Genomic DNA, 12,678 nt, shown 5'->3' with positions numbered 1-12,678 from the left:
TGAGGTAGTTAAAGATTGGCCATGGCCAAGGAATGCCTCAGAGATAAGAAGCTTCCTTGGATTGGTGGGTTATTACAGACGATTTATGGAAGGGTTCTCAAGGATATCTATCCCATTGACATAGTTGACACGCAAGAGCCAGAAGTTTGCGTGGTCAGACAGATGTGAGAATAACTTCTAGGAGTTGACGCAGCGTTTGATTACCGCTCCAGTCCTGAGTCTTCCAACAAGTTGGGAGAAGTTCGTGGTATACTACAATGCCTCAAGACAAGGGTTAGGCTATGTCCTTATGTAGGCAGGGAAGGTGATTGCTTATGCATCACGTTAGTTGAAAGAATATGAATAGAGGTACCCTACGCATAATCTAAAGTTAGCAGTTGTGGTCATTACGCTAAAGGTATGGAGGCATTACATTTATGGTGAAAAGTGTGAGAAATACACTGACCACAAGATTCTAAAGTACTTCTTTACACATAACGATTTGAATATGAGGTAGAGGTGTTGGTTAGAACTGGTGAAGGATTATGACTGTGAAATCCTTTATCATCCTGGGAAAGCAAACGTGGTGGAAGATGCCTTAAGTCAGAAAGGTCTGGGAAAATTGTACAGTTCGAGGCTGATATCCAAGGAATTGGCAGAGGATATGACGAGAGTAGGGATAGAGTTAGCGGTGGGCCAGTTAGCCAACATTACCCTGTAGTCTACTCTTCTAGAGACCATAAAGGAGAGTCAATTGAAAGAGCCGCAGCTAATGAAGATTAGAGGGGACGTCCTAGCTGGAGTAGCTAGGGACTATACAGTATCAGTATCCCGGCACGAGGCGATCCTAGTGAGCAAGTTAGCGGAAAAGTCACAACAGGGTAAAATACCTAGCTCGGGGTGAGCGTAGGGGTATTTTGGTAATTTGGTAAATTACCGAGAATCATTGAGTAATGGGATTTAATTGATGAATATTTGGTTTGATAGATTTATTTGGGACTATGTGACGAAATTTATTCTGGCGACCTAGCGTGACCTCGCTAGGTTGTAGCGTCACCGCGCTAGTGTCATAGGAAGAATGAAATTGAACTTCAATTTGGTGGCTCGAGTTGAGGGGCGCGACCGCGCTAGGGGTTGGCATGATCGCGCCAATGCCCTGGAAATCCCAAATTTTATGTGGGCGCAACCGCACCAAGGGCAAGCGTGAACGCACCAGGTGCCTCGAGTAGAGGTTTAGCTAAATTTTTAAGAGTAAGGTCCGGGGGCCTAGGAATCTAGTTTGGGAGCCTGCTTGGGGGTACATGGGACATTTTTAGTGCCTCGTTCACTGGGAGCAGTGGTTCTAGGAGTTAGAGTTTAGATTGTGACTCAGGATCTGGGGTTGATTCCTTATGAACATATACTTGTGTTGTGACTAGGGTTTACACCAGGCTCGGATCAGGGATAGTGCTCGGGGTCATTTCTTTATTCACACAAAGCTCGAGGTAAGAAAAATCTACCCAATGCGTGAGATATGTGAATAGGGTTCGGCCCGGCTGTTAAATGTGAGTATGATTAAGGCTTGGCCCGACTGTTAAATGTAAATATGATTAGGGCTTGGCCCGACTATTAGATGTAAATATGACTAAGGCTTGGGCCCTTGTTTTTTTGTATGATGAATATACTACATGTATGATTATTCCTAATTGGAAAGTTGTGGTCGACACTATGCATGCATAACGTAGGCCGCTATGGCTAGGCCACCATGGGAGTGCATTACGCACTTGTCTGGCTCGGATGCCACTTGAATAAATAGAAGGGTGAGACGCATTGGTGTGACTCTGTGGTCGCATACTTGTATAATGTGTTTACGTGGTTAAGGTTATTATTGTTAAGCATGTTGTTTATATTATGTTGACTATCTAAACTACTTTAATTAAGTTTTTTGCTGAGCCTTGGCTCATGGGTGCTATGTGGTGCAGGGTAAAGGTAAGGAGAAGCTTGGCTAGCCATGAGTTGGAGAGCATTAGGGGCGGTGTGTACATATGCAATATGCTTGACCGCCATGGTCGAGATATTGCAGTGGAACTAGGCTTGGACCCTATTTCGCCGCTTAGGTCAGCTTATTTTGTAATCCTTGATTTTTAAACGACTTTTAAACTTCTATTTTGGGATCCCATGTAAAGACTAAAATTTTTAATGGAAATGTTTATTCCTTTGACCAAAATCTTTAATACGTGAGCCATTAGTTACTTAATCATATGTTTTAGTCCAAATGACTCGTTTAGCGAGTCCATCACTATTTTAAACAGACGTCATAACGGTCCCTGATTAGTAAGGTGTTACATATAACTTTCACTATATGAGATAAAACAAAATAGTCAATATTAAGTTTCTCAACACATGAGGCAAAATGCATGTTCTAGTCCCTTGCCTAATTTATTTTTTCAAATATATCTCTTTTATATAAAAACTGTGTAGATAACATAAATTTTTTCTTTTAACGGTTTGTTTTCTTAACTTTAACAGAATATTCTAAATATTTAACATAATATACTTTTAACACTAAATAAATAAATACTTATTAATTATATTAATATAATTCAAATATTAACATAAGACTGCATATATATTAATTGTATTAATATAAATTTAAATTGAAATGTTATAAAATATCATTATTATAAGGGATATTTGCAGCAAAATCCCCTATTCTTTTACAGAAGATGCGACTAACCCCCCAATAAAAAATTTTGGCAGCAAAACTGCCTATTCTTTTAAAAAAATTGTGACAAACACCCTAATCAAAAATTTTGGTGGCAAAATACATTCCGTTAATGGTGTGTTGCAAGTTACCAATTTTATGTGTTAAATGTCATGTAAGCAAGTTAAGTGTAAACTAAGATGCACGTTATGTAATGACCCAACTAATTCTAAGACTTTGGACCATTAAAACTACTATACATTGACACTACTGTCACAAAAACTTACAAAAGAAACATTCACAAACTTTATTAAAAACTCTAAGTAAATGTTGAAGTACATAAATTCAGGGTATGGGATCCCATTGTTTGAAAATAAAACATAACTTAAATCTTATATAAATTTGCAATAAAATCATGTGTAGAAAATACATAGAAAACATAATTAAAAAGACTGAAACAACGTCGTCCTCGAATCGTTCACGCAGTCCACCGAATCCATTCTTCCTCAATACACAATCTTAGGCTGCCAAGAATCTTTCCGCCGCCATAACTATTTTCCTACATACATAAAAATAAAGGAATGAGCCAAATGCCCAGCAAGGAAAATCTACTAAAAGCATAAAACATAAACATATGACAATGAAACGTATATATGACTACAATATTAATGGTCATTAACTCATTAACATGGCATGTGATAAACCATCTAGGTCCTCTATCTACTAATTGAGGTAGGTTAGGTCACATGGTAGTATATGATAACCCATCTAGGTACTCAGTCTACTAATCGAGGTAGGGTAAATCATAACTCTAAACCATGAAAATGATAAACACAAGGATTTGCTAGCTAAGCAATTATGAACCCTATATAACATAAAAACATAACACAACATAAAATTATAATAACATAAGATAGCATAACATATCATATAAACATATAAATTCTATCCTATTTTCCTTACCAATATCAGGATATGAGAACAATGACGGAATTTGGGACACTCCAAAAAACCATTAATGAGAAGGTGAGTATTTCTAAAAGAAAGAGATGAAAAGAAATGAACTAAACCACCGAGAAGAAGAGCTTATCGAAAGAAAACCTTAAGTTCAAAGAACTTAAATACCTAACCGAGAATGGAAAACAACGAGTTAGGATTTGAGTAGAGAAAATTAAAAGAAACTGAAGAAACATGAAGAAATGAACTAGGAATAGGAATACCTTTGAATGTACTAGAACCGAACTACACCTCGATATCAAAAACCACACTATTAACCTTACTTCCCAAGTTTTTTTAAAGCTTCAAATGATAAAGCTTATAACCCCAACCCAAGTGTTTATCACTCAAAAGTAAACCTAGCAGCTTGAAGGCTCTGAACACAGCTTGAAGAATGAGAGAAATGGCTGGGTACTAGGTCCTATTAATAGAGTTCAAGGAGTGAAAAGATCTTCTTTTAGCTTGAATAAAAATAATGAATATTACTTGAAAAACATTTGAATATTCGTTCAGCAGAGGCTTAAGACTTGGTCAAAACGTTCAGAGGCTTGCTAAGAGGTTGAGTGTTAAATTGAGCTCGGTTTCAAAATCATTTGAAAATCTTGCCCTAGGGCCGATATATCACCCATTGTAGGCGATATATCACCTGGGCCTATATCTCGAAGCTCAACGATGCGTTTGTGCAAAGTTACGTGTTTTTCGTATTCTCCTTTTGGCGTTACATCGCCCCTAGAGCTACGATATATCGGCATACGATGAAATGTTATACACATAATTGCACTTTTTTAGCCTAATTTGAATTGGGTAAACACCTTTAACTAAGTCATATAACGTTTTTAAAGCTGCTGGCAGATTCTGGGGTTTTCAAATATTTCTCTTATAAAATTATTCCTAAAAAATACTTAATTCCTCAATAAACATGCACACGACAAGTGTCATGATCTTATTGGTTATATCTAAACCTTATAGTATAATAAATGACATCTTCATAATCAGCTATATTAATCAGACCTTATGTTATAATTAATATTCTTAAACTATAGGTTAAACTTATAAAATCTTTAAGTGTTGCTACGAGTGTTCAACTAAGTCCCAGTTTGAACCAAAATCCACAGTAATAAACATACTATAACTATTACTAGCTATTACTACTACTACTACTATCTAGCTAGCTAAGTAAAGTTCTGGGATTCTACAATTCTTCCCTACTAAAAAGAATTTCTTCCCCGAAATTTACTTACCAAACAATTCCGGATACCGAGTTTGCATGTCCTCCTCCAAATCCCACATCGCCTCTCGTTCAAAACTATTACTCCATAGGACTTTGACTATCGGAATACTTTTGGACCATAACTGCTTCATCCCTCTATCTAGGAAGCTAACCGGTCGTTCCTCATAACTCAAGTCTTTATGGAGTGCTATTGTATGATACTTGAGGATGTGAGATGGGTCTGACACATATCTACGCAGCATCGAGATGTGGAACACATTGTGGCTATATGCTAGAGCTGGCGGTAGGGCTAATCTATATGCAATTACTCCCACTTTGTTGAATATCTCAAAAGGACCTATAAAATAGGGACTAAGCTTGCCTTTCTTCCCAAACCGCTTCACACCTTTCATAGGAGATATTTTTAGGAAGACTTGATCTCCGACTTTGAATTCCACATCCCGCCGCTTGGCATCCGCATAACTTTTCTGACGGCTTTGAGCAGTGAGCATACGCTTTCTAATTAGCGCTACTGCTTCCTGTGCTTTTCTAACAGCTTTGGGACCAAGAAGTTGTCTTTCTCCTACCTCTTCCCAATGTAATGGAGATCGAAACCTTCTTCCATAAAGTAACTCATAAGGTGCCATCTCGATCGTTGACTGGTAGCTACTTTTGTAGGAGAATTCTATCAGCGGCAAATACTTACTCCATGATCCTTCGAAATCAAGTACACAAGCACGCAACATATCTTCTAAAATTTGTATGGTACGCTCGGACTGATCGTCAGTCTGAGGATGAAATGTTGTACTAAGACTTAACTTAGTACCCATGGCTTGCTGTAAGCTTCCCCAAAATCTCGATGTAAACACCGATCCTCTATCAGACACTATTGTCTTGGGAATTCCATGCAACTGTACAATCTCTTGGACATAGATGTCTGTTTATTGATCCGCTATGTATGATATCTTAACAGGTAGGAAATGAGCTGACTTGGTTAGTCGATCTATTACTACCCAAGCTGAATCATGCTGCTTACTTGTTCGTGGCAAACCCTTCACAAAATCCATAGCTATATCATCCCATTTCCATTTTGGTATGCTAAGTGGCTCCAATAAGCCTGCAGGCTGCTGATGTTCTACTTTCACTTGCTGGCATACTAAACATTTAGACACAAATTCCGTTATATCCTTCTTCATTCCTGGCCACCAATATATTGCTTTGATGTCGTGCATCATCTTGGTCGACCCTGGGTGAACTGAAAATGGGGTACTATGTGCTTCTTCTAAGATCATCATCTTAATCCTTTGATCATTTGGCACGCATACCCGATCCTTATATATCAATAACCCTTGACCTGATATTGAGAAATCTGTGGCCTTCCCTTCTATAACTGCATCCATTTGTGCTACTAATGTGCCATCATGCCCTTGCCTGATCTGTATATCTTCTACAAACTTGACTGGATAGACAAGTTAGCCAGCTTACCGATGACTACTTCTATTTCGGCACTGATCAGCTCCTGCTGTAGCGGTTTTTCTATTCCAGCTAGTGCTGCTAGACTTCCATAACTCTTCCTACTTAGTGCATCAGCAAATACGTTTGCCTTTCCCGGGTGATATAGGATTTCGTAGTCGTAATCCTTCACTAGTTCTAACCACCTGCGCTGCCTCATGTTGAGCTCCTTCTGGGTGAAGAAGTACTTTAAACTTTTGTGGTCTGTATAAATCTCACACTGTTCTCTGTAAAGATAATGGCGCCAGATTTTTAACGCAAAGACCACCGCTGCCAACTCTAAATCGTGTGTTGGATAGCGTTGCTCATACTCCTTCAGCTGCCTTGAGGCGTAGGCTATTACCTTGTCATTTTTCATCAGTACGCAACCCAACCCTTGCTTCGACGCATCGCAGTAGACTACAAACTTGTCGTTGGGTGTCGGTACACAGAGTACTGGTGCTGAGCACAACTTATCCTTAAGCAACTGGAAACTCTCTTCACACTTATCAGTCCAGTTGAACCTTTGTTGCTTCCGGGTTAGGTTGGTGAGTGGAGTGGCTATCTTAGAAAAGCCTTCTACAAACCTTCGATAATAACTTGCTAATCCCAGAAAGCTCCGTACTTCTGATGCGTTCTTTGGTCTTGGCCAATCCTTTACAGCCTCTACCTTAGATGGGTCTACTGCAACTCCATCCTTGGATACAATGTGCCCGAGGAATGCTACTTGCGAAAGCCAAAATTCACACTTCTTGAACTTAGCGTAGATTTGATGCTCCTTTAATTGTAACAAGGTCATCCTAAAATGTTCCTCGTGCTCGACTTCGTCCTTTGAGTACACCAAGATGTCGTCGATGAACACTACGATGAACTTATCGAAGTAATCCTTAAAGACCCTATTCATTAAATCCATAAACGCGGCTGGAGCATTGGTAAGATCGAAAGACATAACTAAAAACTCGTAATGCCCATAACGAGTTCTAAAAGTTGTCTTAGGAATGTCATCTTCCCATACCTTGAGTTGGTGATACCCTGACCGTAGATCAATCTTTGAAAACACGGTTCCACCTCGAAATTGATCAAACAAATCGTTAATCCAGGGTAGCGGGTACTTATTCTTAATCGTCACCTTATTTAGCTCGCGGTAATATATGCACATCTGCATGCTTCCGTCCTTTTTCTTCACAAATAGAACCGGTGCTCCCCATGGCGAATGGATCGGTCTAATGAAACCCAAGTGAGTTCTGTAGGTGCCATCCGGTATGGTGCCTCGGAGATAGGCTCGATACCTGGTACTATTTCGATCGTGAAGTCAATTTCCCGAGTTGGCAGCAACCCTGGTAAGTCATCGGGAAATACTTCTGGGAATTCTCTTACAATGCAGACATATCCAACCTTAAGTGGTGTTTCCTTTACCACATCTGTGATGCTAGCTAAGAATTATTGACATCCTTTTTCTATCATCCTTTGAGCTTTGAGAGATGATATTAGTGGAGTGCGTAATCCTGAAACTTGTCCCATGAAGCACAGTCTCTAGCCGTCAAGAGTCTCGAACGTCACTTTCTTGTGTATGCAGTCAATGGTTACGCCATGCCTTGCTAGCCTGTCCATGCGTAATATTACGTCAAAGTCTTTGATCTCTAGTTCTATCAGGTCTCCTTCTAGTTCTTCGTCCTCAATCTTGATTGGTACGCCTCGTATTATCCGTGATGATAGAACTACTTTTCCCGAAGGCAACTCTGTTACAAACCTAGTTCTAAATCTTTCACAAGGTTTGTCTAGATTTTATATCATTCCTAACGAGATATACGAATGAGTGGCTCCCGAATCAAATAATACAGAACATATATTATTGAGGATAGAAACGTGACTTGTGACCACTTTATTGCTAGCATCAGCTTCTCCTTCGGTTAAGGCAAATACCCTGGCAGGAACCATCTTGTCTTCCTTTTTCCCCTCTAGCTTGAGCTGGGGAAACTCTCTCTTCCGGTATCCTTCCTGGCCACAATTTTAGCATCCCTTAGTGTTTGCCCGACATTCACCAGGATGTTTCTTCTGGCGCTTAGCACATTACGGGTATTCTACATAACTCGGTCTATTACCTCCATTATTCGTTCATGCCCTTTTATCGCTATGGGACTGCTTATTGTCCAGATGCCTTCTTTTCTGACTGATTGTTGTTGTTGTTGTGGTTGTTGTTCCGACTAGTCTGAGGTTTACTCTGTTGTCTAGGCTCAGGCTTACTGGTGTAACGACCCAAAATCACTAATATGGCTTAAGGGCCTTTATTAGTGTGCCAGGAGGGCATAATTAGTTTATGTGTGAATTCATTGAATTAATGCATGATTGTATGATAAGCATGCTTGTGTGATTATATGAATGTAAGTGTGGTTAAATGTTGTATCTGTGAGAACCACATTATTATGTGGGTAGATCTGCAGCGTGCGACTTGAGGCGATCCTAGGGAGCTAGATAGCGAGAAAGTCACAATGGGGCTTAATATTTGACTTAGGGCAAGTCAAGGGGTAATTCAGGTATAAGATGATTATTTGGGTTATCGGGCTATGGAAATAAATATATGGAGATATATTTGAGGTTAGGAAGCTTAGGCGGGAACATTGGGGAATTTTACCGTTTCGCCCTCGGGGACGTTTCCGACACCCCGAGCCTCAGGATTAACTTAATTAACCAAGGGTTAGACTAAACAAAATAGAAATCGGTAGAATAAAAAAAAAATCGACCTATTTTTCTCTTCTCTTCCTTCTCTTCTCTCTCTCAAAGAAAAAACCACTGGAATTTAAGGGAAATCAGCTTGGAATTCAGTGGTTTGGGCTGGAATCTTGAAGGTTTAATCTAGTGCTCAGCTAAGGAAACTCAACCAAGATTAAGGTAAGGGCTAAATCATATTTTTTAGCATTATAATTATGAGTTTTGGCTGAGTAATAAGGGTGTTTAAGGTTTTGAGGTTTAAGGGTTGAATTAAAGCTGAGAAGTTTTGATTTTAGCTCAGGAATCTGTTAAGGAAGTGGTTCAACAAAGAAGGTAAGCTTCAATTCATAATTTAGAGGTTAAAATATGAGTTTGCATGACTGGTTTTGGGTGTTTTGAATTGCTGGGTTTCAGGAATCAAAATGGGAATTTAGCAGGTCTTTAAGCTGGATTTCTGTTGGATTATGCTGTTAGAATCATGTTAAAAGTTTTGTGATTAATGGGTTTTGAATTAGGGTTCTGTGGGGTGGTTTTGAACAAGGTTAGTATGTTAGATGAGGTGGATTTTTTGGGCACGAAGGGTTGGGCCGCGGCTCTGTTCTAGAGCGCTACGGCCCTACGAAGCAAATAAGCCAGGGAGGCTCGGCCAAAGGGGAGCGTCGCGATGCCACAGGGCAGGGCTGCGATGCGTGTCTGCCTACTAAGGGGCTTGGGTTCTGTTTTAGGGGCAGGCCGCAGCTAGGTTTCAAGGGTCGCAACCCTTGGGTGAATTCTTGATCTTTTAGGGATTTTAAGCGCGGGATTCTAACTTAGGGTGCTCGGGATCGATTCCGCCACCGTGCTTGGCGGAATTCGATGTCCCGGATGCTAGAACTATACCCGGAAACCTTTATTAGGATATTAATGGAATTTATTACCTTGGTTGTGACTAGGTGTTAAGCTAGAGCTCGGGAAACAGATCATGCTCGAGGGACGTCGCTCGTAGTCAGTGAACGTGGAAATTAAAGGTGAGAGAACTGCACCCGGTTGTGTAATTGTAAAGGGACTAAGGGTTCCCTAATATGTATGCTTTGAAAGGATGGCATTATGCCATGTAAACAGTAAACTAACATCCTAAGAGCACCAAGATTACACTAGCGCACAGGGCGCGGCCCAGCCACTGGTAGCCGAGGACAGCTTATTATGCCGGATTCAGTGGGGTAAACAGAGGGTGCGGCCTAAGTTTTCGGCCCTGATAATCATGTAACCTAATTGTTATTAACATTTAATTGCATCTTTTATTCTGAGTACATGTTATGTGGTTAATATGAGTGTTAGGTGTTTGATCATGCCTAAGGGGTTAATTATCTATTATTGTTGTTTGTGATGCATATTATGTTTTCTTGCTGGGCCTTGGCTCACGGGTGCTACATGGTGCAGGTAAAGGCAAGGGCAAACTTGATCAGCCCTGACTTGGAGAAATCTGTGAGCTGATTGCACATGACCAACTGCTCAGCCGCCATGGTTGAGGGGAAGGCAGGAACAAGGGAACCAGAAATGTCTGTTTTGCCTTAGAATGGCTGATGGTTGTCTGTATTTTGAAATTCTGTAAACTGACTTTTAAACACTATTTCTTTTTGGGATCCCATGTGTAAAACTGTTTAATTATATAAAATGTGTCTTTTGAGACCAAAAAACCCTTTTTAACCCTAGCGCATTCATGGGTAGTGACACGTTTTAACTAAATGACTTGATTTGCAAGTCCTGCACCTTTATAAATACATAGTGTAGCGGTCTTGGCTATCCAGGGCGTTACAACTTGGTATCAGAGCGTCCTAGGTTTAAGGGCTCCTAAAGACCGGCTGGACATGTACATTTGCTGCTAGAGACAAGCTCGATTCAGGGTTTGGTAATGTGTATGTATGCTTATATGCTTATCTGCTTGGAATGGATTATGAATGTTGTTGTCCATTGGATTAATAGGATGTATGGGATACTGATAGGGCCTGGCCCTTGACTACTGTATGGAAATATTAAGGCATGCCTATTAGCATTGATGTGCATGTAAATGAATATTTGAATGATTAATTGTATATTGAGCATGGATGAATGTTTTTGTCTTAGCTGTCATGTGGTAACGTTGGGGCATGCTTATCAGCACCTGGTGCATGTGGATGAATGCCTATATTCTGATTATTTGTGATTGGCTATGTTCCCTTGGTGGATTTTGGAGAAGCTTTTACCCTGTCATCATGGTCTGACTGCCGAGTCGTTGATTGCAGATTGACTTGGATAGTTATGCGTCCAAGAAAATCTACGGGACTAGCCGACACTAGGTCTGGGACCTGGGGTGATAACTAAGACCGGATTCCTCCGCCAGTCCCTGAGAATTGGCAGCAGCTCATGGCAGACATGCAAGCTCGATTACAGAGCCAAGATGAACAGATTCGTCTACTGCAATAGCAGACTCCATCAGGGAGCGCTGCCCCTATTGTACCACCTGTACTGGTACCAGTTGTGCAGTCTGGGGAGGTTGGGAATAGGTGGGAGCCGTTATATGAGCGGTTCAGGAAGCAGCAACCTCCAATCTTTGAAGGGGGACCTGATCCATTGAAGGTCGAGCAATGGCTGACTATGATTACTATTATCCTAGATTTTATGAGGATAGAGGGACATGACAGAGTGGCCTATGCCACGTATATGTTGAGAGCGGATGCCCGCATCTGGTGGGAGGTGGCTTCACAGACCAGGGATGTCACTACTCTGAGTTGGGAAGGCTTCAGAGACTTGTTTAGCCAGAAATACTACAATGTTGCCGTGAGGGTAGCAAAAGTTAATGAGTTTGTGGGTTTGGTGCAGGGCAATATGACTGTTACAGAGTATGCCCTAAAATTTGATAGGCTTGTGAAGTTTGCACCAGATCTTGTGCCTACTGATGCTGCTAGGCAGGATAGATTTATCAGGGGGCTTAATGCTATGATAGCCCGGGATGTTAGGATTACAACGGTACCTGGAGGAACAACTTATGCCCAGGCCATTGAGAAGGCTCTTACCGCTGAGGAAGTGGAGAACAAGATTTGGAGGGAAAGTATGGTAAGGCGCAAGGGCCACAGAGTGGTGCCTCCTTATTCAAGGGTAGGTAGGGGCAGAGGCCCCAGTGACTTCAAGAGAAAGACTCCTGACACTTCGACCGCTGCTGGTCTTGATAAGAGGGGTCGGGGTGGTCAGGGTGGCGGCGAGGCATGGCGGACCTATCCAGACTGCCCGAGGTGTAGAAGCCGTCACCTGGGCGAATGTCGAGCGAAAGCTTGTTTTGTGTGCGGAACTGTGGGGCATCTCAGGAAAGACTGCCCAACAGTGAAGAAAGGTGAAGTAGGAAAGGTGGATAGCTTGACTCCAGCTCAAGTATTCACTTTGACGCAGGCAGAGGCCGAGGCTAGTCCCTCGGTAGTGACAGGTCAGCTTTCTAGCGCTGGCTCTCCTTTTACTGTATAGATTGATTTTGGTGCCACACATTCCTTTGCTTCTAGTAAAGTGATTTATAGATTGTTAGACCTAGTGAATATCAGACTGCAAGGTTTGGGACCTTATTGCCTATAGGGGAACTGGTAATTTCTAGGAGAATGGATTA

At 41.1% G+C, this 12,678-nt stretch overlaps 1 long non-coding RNA gene across 4 annotated transcripts in view; it reads left to right on the top strand.

Moving 5' to 3' along the window:
• Positions 1-10,714, top strand: part of LOC133799279 (uncharacterized) — a 52,492-nt gene extending 41,778 nt beyond the window's left edge. For all 4 annotated transcript variants that reach the window (XR_009876401.1, XR_009876400.1, XR_009876397.1 and 1 more), the window contains 2 exons: positions 1,941-2,075; positions 10,488-10,714. This is a non-coding gene — a long non-coding RNA (uncharacterized LOC133799279). The remainder of the gene's footprint in view (positions 1-1,940; positions 2,076-10,487) is intronic.
• The last annotated feature ends 1,964 nt before the right edge of the window (positions 10,715-12,678 follow it).

This window comes from Humulus lupulus, chromosome 9 (assembly GCF_963169125.1).
Source record: "Humulus lupulus chromosome 9, drHumLupu1.1, whole genome shotgun sequence".
NCBI classification, from domain to species: domain Eukaryota; kingdom Viridiplantae; phylum Streptophyta; class Magnoliopsida; order Rosales; family Cannabaceae; genus Humulus; species Humulus lupulus.
This window is presented reverse-complemented; position numbering and strand designations above follow the sequence as displayed.